Source organism: Cornus florida, unplaced genomic scaffold (assembly GCF_030987335.1).
Source record: "Cornus florida cultivar Cherokee Brave unplaced genomic scaffold, ASM3098733v1 CherokeeBrave_3.0.0_Hap2_Chr04, whole genome shotgun sequence".
Taxonomy (NCBI): domain Eukaryota; kingdom Viridiplantae; phylum Streptophyta; class Magnoliopsida; order Cornales; family Cornaceae; genus Cornus; species Cornus florida.
Genome location: NW_026775574.1, coordinates 48377501 through 48388290, shown reverse-complemented (window position 1 = coordinate 48388290; position 10790 = coordinate 48377501).

Sequence of the window (10790 nt, the reverse complement as noted above, 5' to 3'; positions counted from 1 at the left end):
TACGAGTATTTCTCCAAAAGTAAAGCTACGTGTTTCGAGGAAATCAACTGGAACGAAAACTCGTGAAGTCAAAACTCAACTCTGAACACGAAAATTGAGGTTATGCCAATAAAATGACAAACAGGGAAAAAAATGAAAAGTGAATGGTGTCAAAAAATGAAAAATATGGAAATGATACGATCTTTTAAAGAAGTTGTCAATCCAAAGGAAAGTGTGATGTTTCCCATTTTTGCCATTTTTCATTTTTTCGGAATTTTTGTCGTTGTAAGGTTATTTTCGTCTTTTGCCCCTTTTTCGTACCGGACACTATGGAGTATGTCGGTTGTGTTCGAGAGTTATTTGGGGCATTTTATTAAGTTCAGGACTCTTTGAAATGCAAGGGTGGTCATTTTGGCATTTTTCAGTTTTTCAGGCCGGACGGTCCCATGTGGGACCCGTTACCGGAATTGTTGCATACGGGGATTTTGGTAGGATCCTGACGAGGCCGCTTGATATACGCCAAAATAATGTAGTGAATGTGCGGTTCAAGAAAAGCCCTTTGGGTCAAGTTTAAATTTATAAAAACCACTACCAACACTACTACTACAGTAGCAAGAGTGAGTAGGGATCGTCCCAAGGGATTATACGTGTTGGAATTTAACTTTAACTCTAATGTATCACAAGATTGTGAAGAGAGAGATTGGTTTGATTAAACTAAGGTGCAATGAAATTAAAATGCAAGTAAAGTAAACTAATTAGAGATAGGGATTTAAGAGATATGAACAGAGGTTTAAGGGTGTTGGAATCACCTCTATGCTCATGTAATTAACCACTTGCTTTCCATTAATGGGGAATACATTGTTGTGAACAAAATGGGACTACCAATTGCAATATTAGGCATGGATCATCTAATTTATGTATGAATTGTCTACCTAAACTAAGTGTAGCACAACCCATCAATTTTAAGCATGACCCATCTAAGTAGCAACGATTGTAGCACTCATCAATCTAGAGAATCATGGAATTTGCAATATTAAGCATGGACCATCTAATTTATGTATGAATTGTCTACCTAAACTAAGTATAGCATAACCCATCAATTTTAAGCATGACCCATCTAAGTAGCAACAATTGTAGCACACATCAATCTAGAGAATCATGGAATTTGCAATAATAAGCCATGGAATATCTAAGCAAGCATAGATTGTCTACCTGCCTACAAGCATGAATTAAATTGTAGAACAACCCATCAAGCATAAGTATAAATCGTCAAATTAATTGACAAACCCATTCAATAAAAACCCATGCTTAGCCATCACTAGATTTTCAATCAACCACACATAGTCATGCAATTAATATAGAAAAACTAGTGTAGAGATTAATTCCCAAATAATCACACATAAGACAACATGTAATCAAATAGAGAATCAATAGAAAGAATTAATCCATATGAATCATATAAGAAATAATTCCTAATTTAATCACACATAGACATGTAAATAAACTAGAGAATTAATAGGAAGAATTAAACCATAGAAATCATAGAAATATACCAAGATTCATTAAATTCACAAGGCTATAGCACTAATCACAACAATATATATATAAATCCCCAAAAATAGAAGTACAAGGGTTTATATTACACAAGACTTAGGGCTCATCCAAGCCCTAAGTGTAGATCTAGCCAATCATGGAGGAGGTAGATGTGGTCATGAAATCAAGCTCCAAACATGGCTCCATCTTCTTCTTCCTCTTCTTTGAAACTCTAGAGATTGAGAGAGAGAGTGGCCTAAAGATGGATCTTGAGATGTGCCTCCACTTCCCTCTTTTCTTCTAACCCTAATCTCTAACTTTGCTAGAGAGAGAAATAAAAAAAATACAGTGTAAAAAATAAAAATGATAAAAGCTTATTACAAATGGGTCACTTCCCTTTATAAAGAAGGTCCTTTTCTTAGTCAATAAGTCAGGAATATAGGCCTAAAAATATCTAATCCCGTACTATGTGAAAGGTGGACTTTTGGGCGCGCACGGAATAAGACAGCTCGCTGCCAGCAAAAGTTCGATCAATCAGAGAAAAGTTCGATCGATCCAACTTTGATTTTTTATTGATCCAACTTTGATCAATCTCACTTTTCTGATCAATCTCACGATCGATCTCACTTGGCAGCTTTTCAGGATTAGCCTCTTTTTGCTCCAAATCAGCCTCCTTTTACTCCGAATCCTCTCCAAAACTTAGTTTGACTCCAAAAAGGCCTTAAGAAACCATTTTTATCCCATTTTAACATTATTGACATGAAATAGACAAAAACACAAATAAGTACTAAAATGGGTAAATAAAAATAATAAAGGTCCTAGAATACTCAAGCTTAAGGGGTTTAAAAGTGTACTTTTCAGCGCTCATCAGATCCATTTACATCATAATCATTTTATTTAATGTGTTACATGTGACTATTTTATAGTTGGTGAATATATATAAATTTGTGGTGAGAATTAATAAGGAAAAAGAAAAAGGAAAAATTATAAAAAGTGGTGGGACCCACATCCTTGTTAAAGATAGACAAAGAGCCATTTTTAGCCTCATTTCCTTCCCCTTTTCTCTCTCCCCATTGGTTTCTCTCTCACCCTCTCAAATTCTGTTCCTCTTTTTCTTTTACTTCAAAAGCTTTAAACCTTGATTTCTCCCTCAATCGTTGGTATTTTTGGGAGCCGTTTGCGGCAAATTAAAGATCATGGTGAGATCTATGATTTGATCGGAGCAATTCCTTATTTGGTGCACTCTAGGAAATTCGTGATCTAGGGCACAAATTTGGGGGTTTTTGCTTAATATTAGGTAGAGGCCTCTAATTCCCAATTTCTTGTTCCTTTATGAGTTTCCCTCCAATACTTGTTATCAAGCATGTTTAATTTGAGTTGATTGCCTTCAAAATGATGTAAATGTTGTATATGAAATTCATGATTTTGTTTATTAATTGACTTGTATAAGGAATATGTGTAAGTGTTAAATTTGCATGCCTACAATGTTTATTAACTTGTTAGAAGTTGTTATAAAAAAGCATGTTAATTATGTAATGTTAGTTTCCTTCATTATCATAGTATTGAAAAGGCATGTGATATGCATTGATATCATTGGGCATGAAAAAGGGCAAAATGATTTGCAGCGAAAGAGAAAGGGTTTTTTTTTTTTTTTGAGAGAAATTTGATAAAATGATTTTAAGAAAACCTGGTCGTTGCGGAGTCACCAAAGGGCCGTGGTGTTAACGTAACCTAGAGGGAACTAGGGGAATCACCCTAGCATAGTTGAGCTATCTGGGCCCTAAATGATGCAGTGGGGGTACCAAAGGTCAGGGACAGTAGCCAATCATTCTCTCATGTCGTTGTGGAGTCACCAACAGATGGGTTATATTAACAGTTTGAAAAGTGATGCATAATTTTGAAAATGGGGAGTGACATACATGGCATTGCATCCATAACATGGCATTTGTTTATTTTGAAGTTGAAAATTGGTGTTGTATTTTCCCCAGCGTAGTATGATCCCGTTCCCTGTCATTCTATTCATTGTTTGGATTCACGAGGTCACAAGATGTGCGTCTTAGGTAACCCTATTGAGCAATTTGCTCACCCCATTATATTTAACATTTTTCAGGACTCGGGACGGAAGTAAGAGACGTAGACCCTTCACAAGCTAAAGGAGGACTAGGAATATAGTTTTGCCATCTTTTGTATATTTGCTATGCTTTTGTAAAGTCTCAAAACCGTGGTGAAGTGTATTCGTTTTGCAAGCCATGATCATGTATTGTAAACTATAGCTCTTGTTGGTATTTTGAAAGGAAACGAGACTATTTAAATATTTTATGATGAATAGGAAAGGAAGTTAAATTTTAATTTATTATTGATGCCTTTCAAATGTATAATGTCTTGATTTGTTGCCGTGAATTCAGAATTTAACTGCAGAATAGGTCCAGTATAGGTTTAGCCTATAAAGAGCCCAGCCAAAAATCATTCAAGTGAGTTAAATCCCAGGAAGCCTTGTTTCAGCCGGTTGACCCTCACCATCAGCCAACCGAAACCCTAAGTTCAGCCGACTGAACCCCTTTATCAGCCGATGAACAAGCTATTTTGAGAAGTCCCGAGAGCATGCAAGTTTTAGAATCATTTCAGCCGGCCGACCCTATAGGTCAGCCAACCGATCCTTCTCTATCAGCCGGCATACTCAAGGCCATCTGCCGGCTGACCCTTCCCTTTTTGGACCTGCACATTCACTATCTTAGTATAGTGTCCATTTGATGTATTTTGAACCCCTAGACCAATTCGTGTAACAAGTATTGATATAGGAAATGATGGTGTTATCCTTAGTTAACCTCGGGTTCGGGCAAGGACCCGATTAACGGTTCGGACCCCCAGGTTCGGGTTTTTACAAAATTGGTATCAGAGCGATGGTTCGAAAACTGTTAGGACGACAGGTAAAGACCTTCCTAGGACTGTTTGGGGAGTCATTTACATTGCTATGTGACTATTTGTTAAAGTGTTTTGCTATGTGAAAAAGCATGCTTAACTGTTTATTTGCTTACGTGGTTACATGTTTATATTAAGGTGTTTATTACATAGTTTTGCATGCTAGGTGTTAGTACGGCATCATTTCATGTTGAGTCACCCATGGTGGACCTTAGAGTCATGTCATTGAACCATTTTCTTATTTTATAGTACGATGCCACCGCAAAAGGAACCTAGAGGAGTTGGCTCTAGGCCGACAAAGGGTGACGTTGGTGAAAGCTTTAGCCCCAATCTGGCGGAGCAAAATGAAGAAGATACACTTCTTAGGGATTTTATTAACCCAAGAGGTGTTCCCACTAGAAGGAATGATGTTTAAGCACCCGTTGAAGAGGGTGAAGGTTTAGCAGAACTAACATTGAACCGTTTGCTACAGAGTGCCTTGAGGGCAACAATTGCTACTCTTCCGCAACCGATACCGTAACCAGTAACTCAAGTTAAGGAGACGCCAGCACAGAAACGTCTCAAGTTGATTTTGGGGTTTTCAAAGTTGATGCCAGTGATGTTTGAGGGTAGTGCAGATCCAATGGTAGCGGATGACAACATGGATCAAGTAAAAACCCACTTGAATTCTATGGATGTGATAGATGATTATGTGAAAATCATCCTAGCCACTTACAAGTTTTCTAAAGACGCCAAGCTTTGGTGGAAGTTAGTCACTAACCGACATTAGGTGGAGGAGATGAGTTGGGATATGTTCAAAGAGCTATTCTACGAGAAGTATTTTTCGGTTACTAAGAGATAGGAGCTAAGGGATCATTTTAATGGCCTTATCCAAGGCAATATATCAGTGATGTAATACGAGAATAAGTTCACCTCTCTCTCTCACTTTGCTTCAGAGATGGTGAACAATGAAGTTGACAAGACTCAGAAGTTTGTCTCCGGGCTTGATTTCAAAATGAGGCCATTGATAATGGCATAGTATATCAAAGTTTATTTTGAGGCAGTGGAAAGAGCATTGATGGTAGAGGCGGAGGCCAAAGATAGAAATGTAAGAAGGAATAGTGGAGGCAAAAGAGAAATGCAGGGCTATCTTTAGAAGAATCTTCATGGAAGAGGAACATGGGTAGTTAGTCTCAGTTTCAGGGACAGTAGTCTGCACGATCCACTCCTACCACTCCTATGCCAGCTGGGTCTGATAAGAGTGGAGTCATTTGTTTTTAGTGTTAGCATCCTGGACATTACAAGTCCAATTATCCCATGAGATCGTCTTCAGTTTCTTCAGCTCCGAGAGCTTGTTATGGGTGTGGCGAGCAAAGCCATTTGATTCAAGACTGTCCAAGTCAGGGAGTAGGCACCAGTAGTGGCAGAGGGTCACAGTAGAGGCCATCGCAATCAGCTACAGCTCAGTCAGGTTTCAGACCACCACCACCACCACAGCTTGCCATGTTTTCACAGGGATCACGACCAGTTAAGAGGGATACTCCTGCTATGTCAGTGCAGCAGCCAGGTGTTCAGGTTGGCAGTTCTCAGGCACAGGCAACGCAGGGACATGTCTTTGCACTTACACCGACTGATGCATCTCCTGGACTATCAGTTCTCTAAGGTATCTTTCCAGTGTTTGGGTCTTGGGCTCATATTCTCTTTGACTCTAGTGCATCTCATTCCTTCATTGCATCATCATTTGCACTTGGATCGAGGTTAGAGGTCAGTTTCATGGATCGAGCGTTATGTGTTGATACGCCAGTTGGGGTTTCAATGTCCTTGAGCCGAGTTGTGAGAGATTGCTCCATCGTAATAGCCGGGCGGACTTTTGTGTTTAACCTCATCCTCCTAGAGATGACTAGCTTTAATGTCATTCTCAGAATGGATTGGTTAGCTTTGTTTTGCGCTACAATTGATTATTTTAGAGTAAGAGTCACAGTTTGCACTCCCGAGGGAGATTGCTTCTTTTTCGTGGCAGATCAGTGTGATTCCCGCACTTCATTGTTTTATGGAATTCATTGAAAAGGTCATGGTGATTACTTCTTGGTTAGTCTTTTAGCCGAAGAATATAATGTTATGGAAGAGGATTATCCGACAGTTGTTCATGATTTCTTGGAAGTTTTTCCGGAGGACTTGATTAAATTGCCTCCACACCGAGAAGTGGAGTTTACTATTGATTAGATGTCTGGTACCGCGCTGATTTCTATGGCACCGTATCGTATGGCACCAGTTGAGTTGGAAGAATTGAAGAGGTAGCTTGATGATTTAAGGATGAAAGGTTTCATCCGATTGTGCAACCGAGCGTGTGTACAAAATAATGCACATCACTTTAGGTTTAGAAATAATGTCAAATGGGTATCATATTTTATAATTTATAAAACCACTAAACACTTATACTATGGAGTATGAACCGAGTAGGATCATCCCAAGATATCTAAACAATTATTGATTTTCAGAATTGAATTCTACTTTAGTGCTTATGTGATTGCTAAAAAGGGTTTTGTTGTAATGAAAACTAATTTTAAACTAAATGATTGCAATAAAGAAATAGAGTTTAAGAGATTGGAAAGAGACTTTGGGTGTAGGATTCACAACTAAACACATTTCCTAACTCACTAACTTTCAACTAATTGGGGAAATAATATTACGTAACCTATATATGGCTAACAATTGCAATAAAAAGTGTAAACCATCAATTTCAAGGATGAATCAACTACCAGATGATAATTAAACTAAGTGTAGTGCAATTCACCAATTCAAAGCATGATTCATCAATTGAAGTTACAAATTTAACACACATTAATCTAGAGGATATGTAATTGTAACAATACGTATGGATTTCAAACAATTGTATGGATTGTCTACTTATCTAATAATTAAATTGCAATTAACTAATTTACCTTAAATTAAACTAACCAAACCTAAAATTAAACTATTTAAGCTAGACATTAACCCAATTGTGTAGTAAAACCCATCTAATATAAGCAACTTCCATCAAATTAGAACATAATTACATCAAATTAATACAATGCATAGCCATCACATGATTCAATCCATAAAGAAATTAAGCGTAAAGATCAATTATCATTCAAAAACATATAAGATAATATGAGATTGACAAAGATAATCAATTGAAAGAATTATTATATATATACCAAGGGTATAACAAAAATTACATAAATTAAATCCCCAAATTAGTAAAAGAGAGAAAAGTTAAGTTACATGCTTAGAGTTTATCCAACCTTAAGTTAAAGAATTAGTCGCTCATGGTTGATGGATGCAAGATGTCAACAAGCCCCTTCCTTTAATTCATCTGGCTTATCTTCTTCTTCTCTGAACTTTTCTTAAGAACCCTAGCTTTCCCCTTTTTCGTGTTTTCCTAGAGAGAATATCGATATCTCAATTATAGAAAATAAAAACTTAAAATAATAAAATAATCAAAAAAACTCCCCCAACTAATGGGTATTGGTTTCGTTAAGTATAAGCCTTATTGGCGACCAATAAGTTACAAAATTAGCCCAAAACAGGAAAATCTCGTAGCCAAGTAAACATAAATCCAGCAATGCTGCCAGGGGCTGGGGGATCGATCCCCTAAGGGCATTTTTAGTTCTGTGAATAGTGGGGGATCAATCCCCAGAGTTGGAATTTTATTTTACGCCTTATTTAGCTCCATTTTGGCCCCGGGCTAATTGGTTTGCTTCTTCATCTTTGGGAACATCATCAAAGACCCGAAAAAGGTAGAATTGACCTCTTTTGAAGAATAAGAACACTATATGAACATTGGGCTGTGATCTCTTTTGCCATTTTCTAAATGTCTTTGCTTGTCTCTAAAAAGGCTTTAATGAACCATAATTACTCCGTTTGAACCTTATTGACATGAAATTGACAAAAACATAAATTAAAACTAAAACATGAAAATAAGATAGATGCAAGGACTAAAATACCCTAGTTTAGGTGCTAAAATATGCAACACTTAAGCACTTACCACGCCCCCAAACTTAGATATTGCTAGTCCCTAGCAATGAACTATAGTAAGAAAATTAAACAAACATATGTACAACTATGAACTAATAAAGCAAATAAAGATAACACTACTTTCGTAAGGATCACAATTGCATTTAGCATATGTAACAAGCCTTTTAAACCCCTAGGTTACCCCTCGTGGATGAGTAAAGTCTCGTGAGGGTTTCCAGAAATGGTACCCATAAACATTAACAACTCTTTCTTACTTAAGAAGCAACGACACATATCAAACAAGTGTTGAAAATAGACTATTTCAAGTATGCAAATTTCTGACATTTCTAAGCTATTCTCAACATTTCAACATAATATAAGTAAGAATGGTCCTCCACACATCAAGCAATTAATCATGCAAATTGAATCAATTATATCATTCTTTTTGAGTGAACCGGCATCAAAATATGTTGCTATCCTAGCAAATCAAAGTAATGGCATAGCCTTACCCTCAAACTAGCATACAGATATAGTATCAGACATCAAGACATTGAATGAACCTTGTTATTCATCTTCTTCTTTTTTTTAATAATTTATTTCATCTTTTTTTTTTTTGGTGAATGCTTTTCTTTTCTTTTTTTTTTTTTTACTTTTTTTTTTTTGTTCCGATTACTATTTCTATTTCTCACCTTTGGCGAGTGATTTTTCTCACCTTTGGTGAGTGCTTTATTTTTTTTCTTTCCAAGGTCATTTTATCAAGAATGAAAGCTTTCAAAGCTTACTAGCTCAATTAGGATAAACTAAAACAATAATCAACTAAGCATGTACCCCACAAATTGAATGCTAGTGTGCACAAGTGCAAGTGTAGAATTCTATAATCAACTCTCAAAGTATTTTCAACCAATAAGATGATGTGTACCACAAAAGCAAACATGATGTCAAAAATTAAAATTTACCCCTAAATGGTATCGTAGAATATACAATAAGTATTAGACTCTAACAACTTGCTTTTCAAAGGCACTATGCTTCAAAAGTTTGAAATCATTGCCAAACACAACTCAAATCTCATCATGGATTTAAAGATCAACTTAAAATAGAATGAATCATGATGACCTTACCCCCAAACTTAAACTATATATTGTCCTCAATATGCAAAGAGAACAATGAAAAATGATGGAAAGAGTATATCGTGATGGCAAAGACAATGAAGTCCGGCAATGATCCAGTAGGAAAGATGTCTCCCCCAAACTTGGATGCAAAAACGTAGTTGTATAATCATACTAGCAAACTCACATTAAATATCACATGGGATAAGCAATGCATACAGTTCAAAACAATATATAACACAATGCAAAGAGATATGAGATGAAACCCTTGATAAAAGATGAAAACATTCATAATCAAGCATAAGGGCATACTGGTAACACATATTTTTGAATTTTTTATTTTATTTAAAGAAACAAAGAAAAAAAACATGTATATTCAACCTACAAAATAAAAATGGGCTAAGTTTAATGTCTCTAGCAAGACGGAATGCTACTAGAATTTTTTTATTTATTTAAAATAAATAAAGAAAATAGAAAAAATGTAGACACCCATAAGTGTAGAAAGCATCAATAAAACACATGAATATGAGCAACATAAGCCAAAAGCAATCATCCATGTATAAATTTATATCAAAAGCATCAGTACAAGACATTTATGGATGAATATAACCAAAATATATCACTGAAACCTAGAAATATAGGTTCACAAAATAGCCAGCTCTAAATCACAAAAATCTGGCAATAGCCACATGAAATCCCATCCCCCTTAAATCAAAAAATCTGAATAGCATAAAATAGACAAAAAAAATCATGCATCAAGCGGTAATGTGGAATAGCGTGCGACACTCGATGAAACAATCTCAAGAAGATCCCATAGCATGCGTTGGGTAGTGGTGTGCTGCTGTATAAGCTCAGCATGCTCGACTCGACACTGCTCCTGAAAGTCAGCCAACTCGGTTCTCAACTGCACCAGCATGGCATTGAACTCTGTCCGAGTCACCCCCGCAGATTCCTCTGTAACGACCCAAACCGGGGGTTCGGATCGCTAACCGGGTCCTTAACTAAACTTGAGGGTACACTAAGGGTAAAATGGTCATTTTACATTGTAAGCGGGTAATAAGACTTTGAACTAGTCAAATGAGGTCAAAAAAAAATTCTTTTAGACATTCCATAGGGTTCAGTGAGGTTCTACGGTCACTAGATGTGATTTCCCAAAAGTACCCCCTCACGGTTTAAAGGGAATCCCGACACTGTCCCACTTAAATGACCATAACTCTCTACATGAATGGAATTCGAGGATGAGGTTGGTCTCATTGGAAATCTAAATTAAAATCCTTG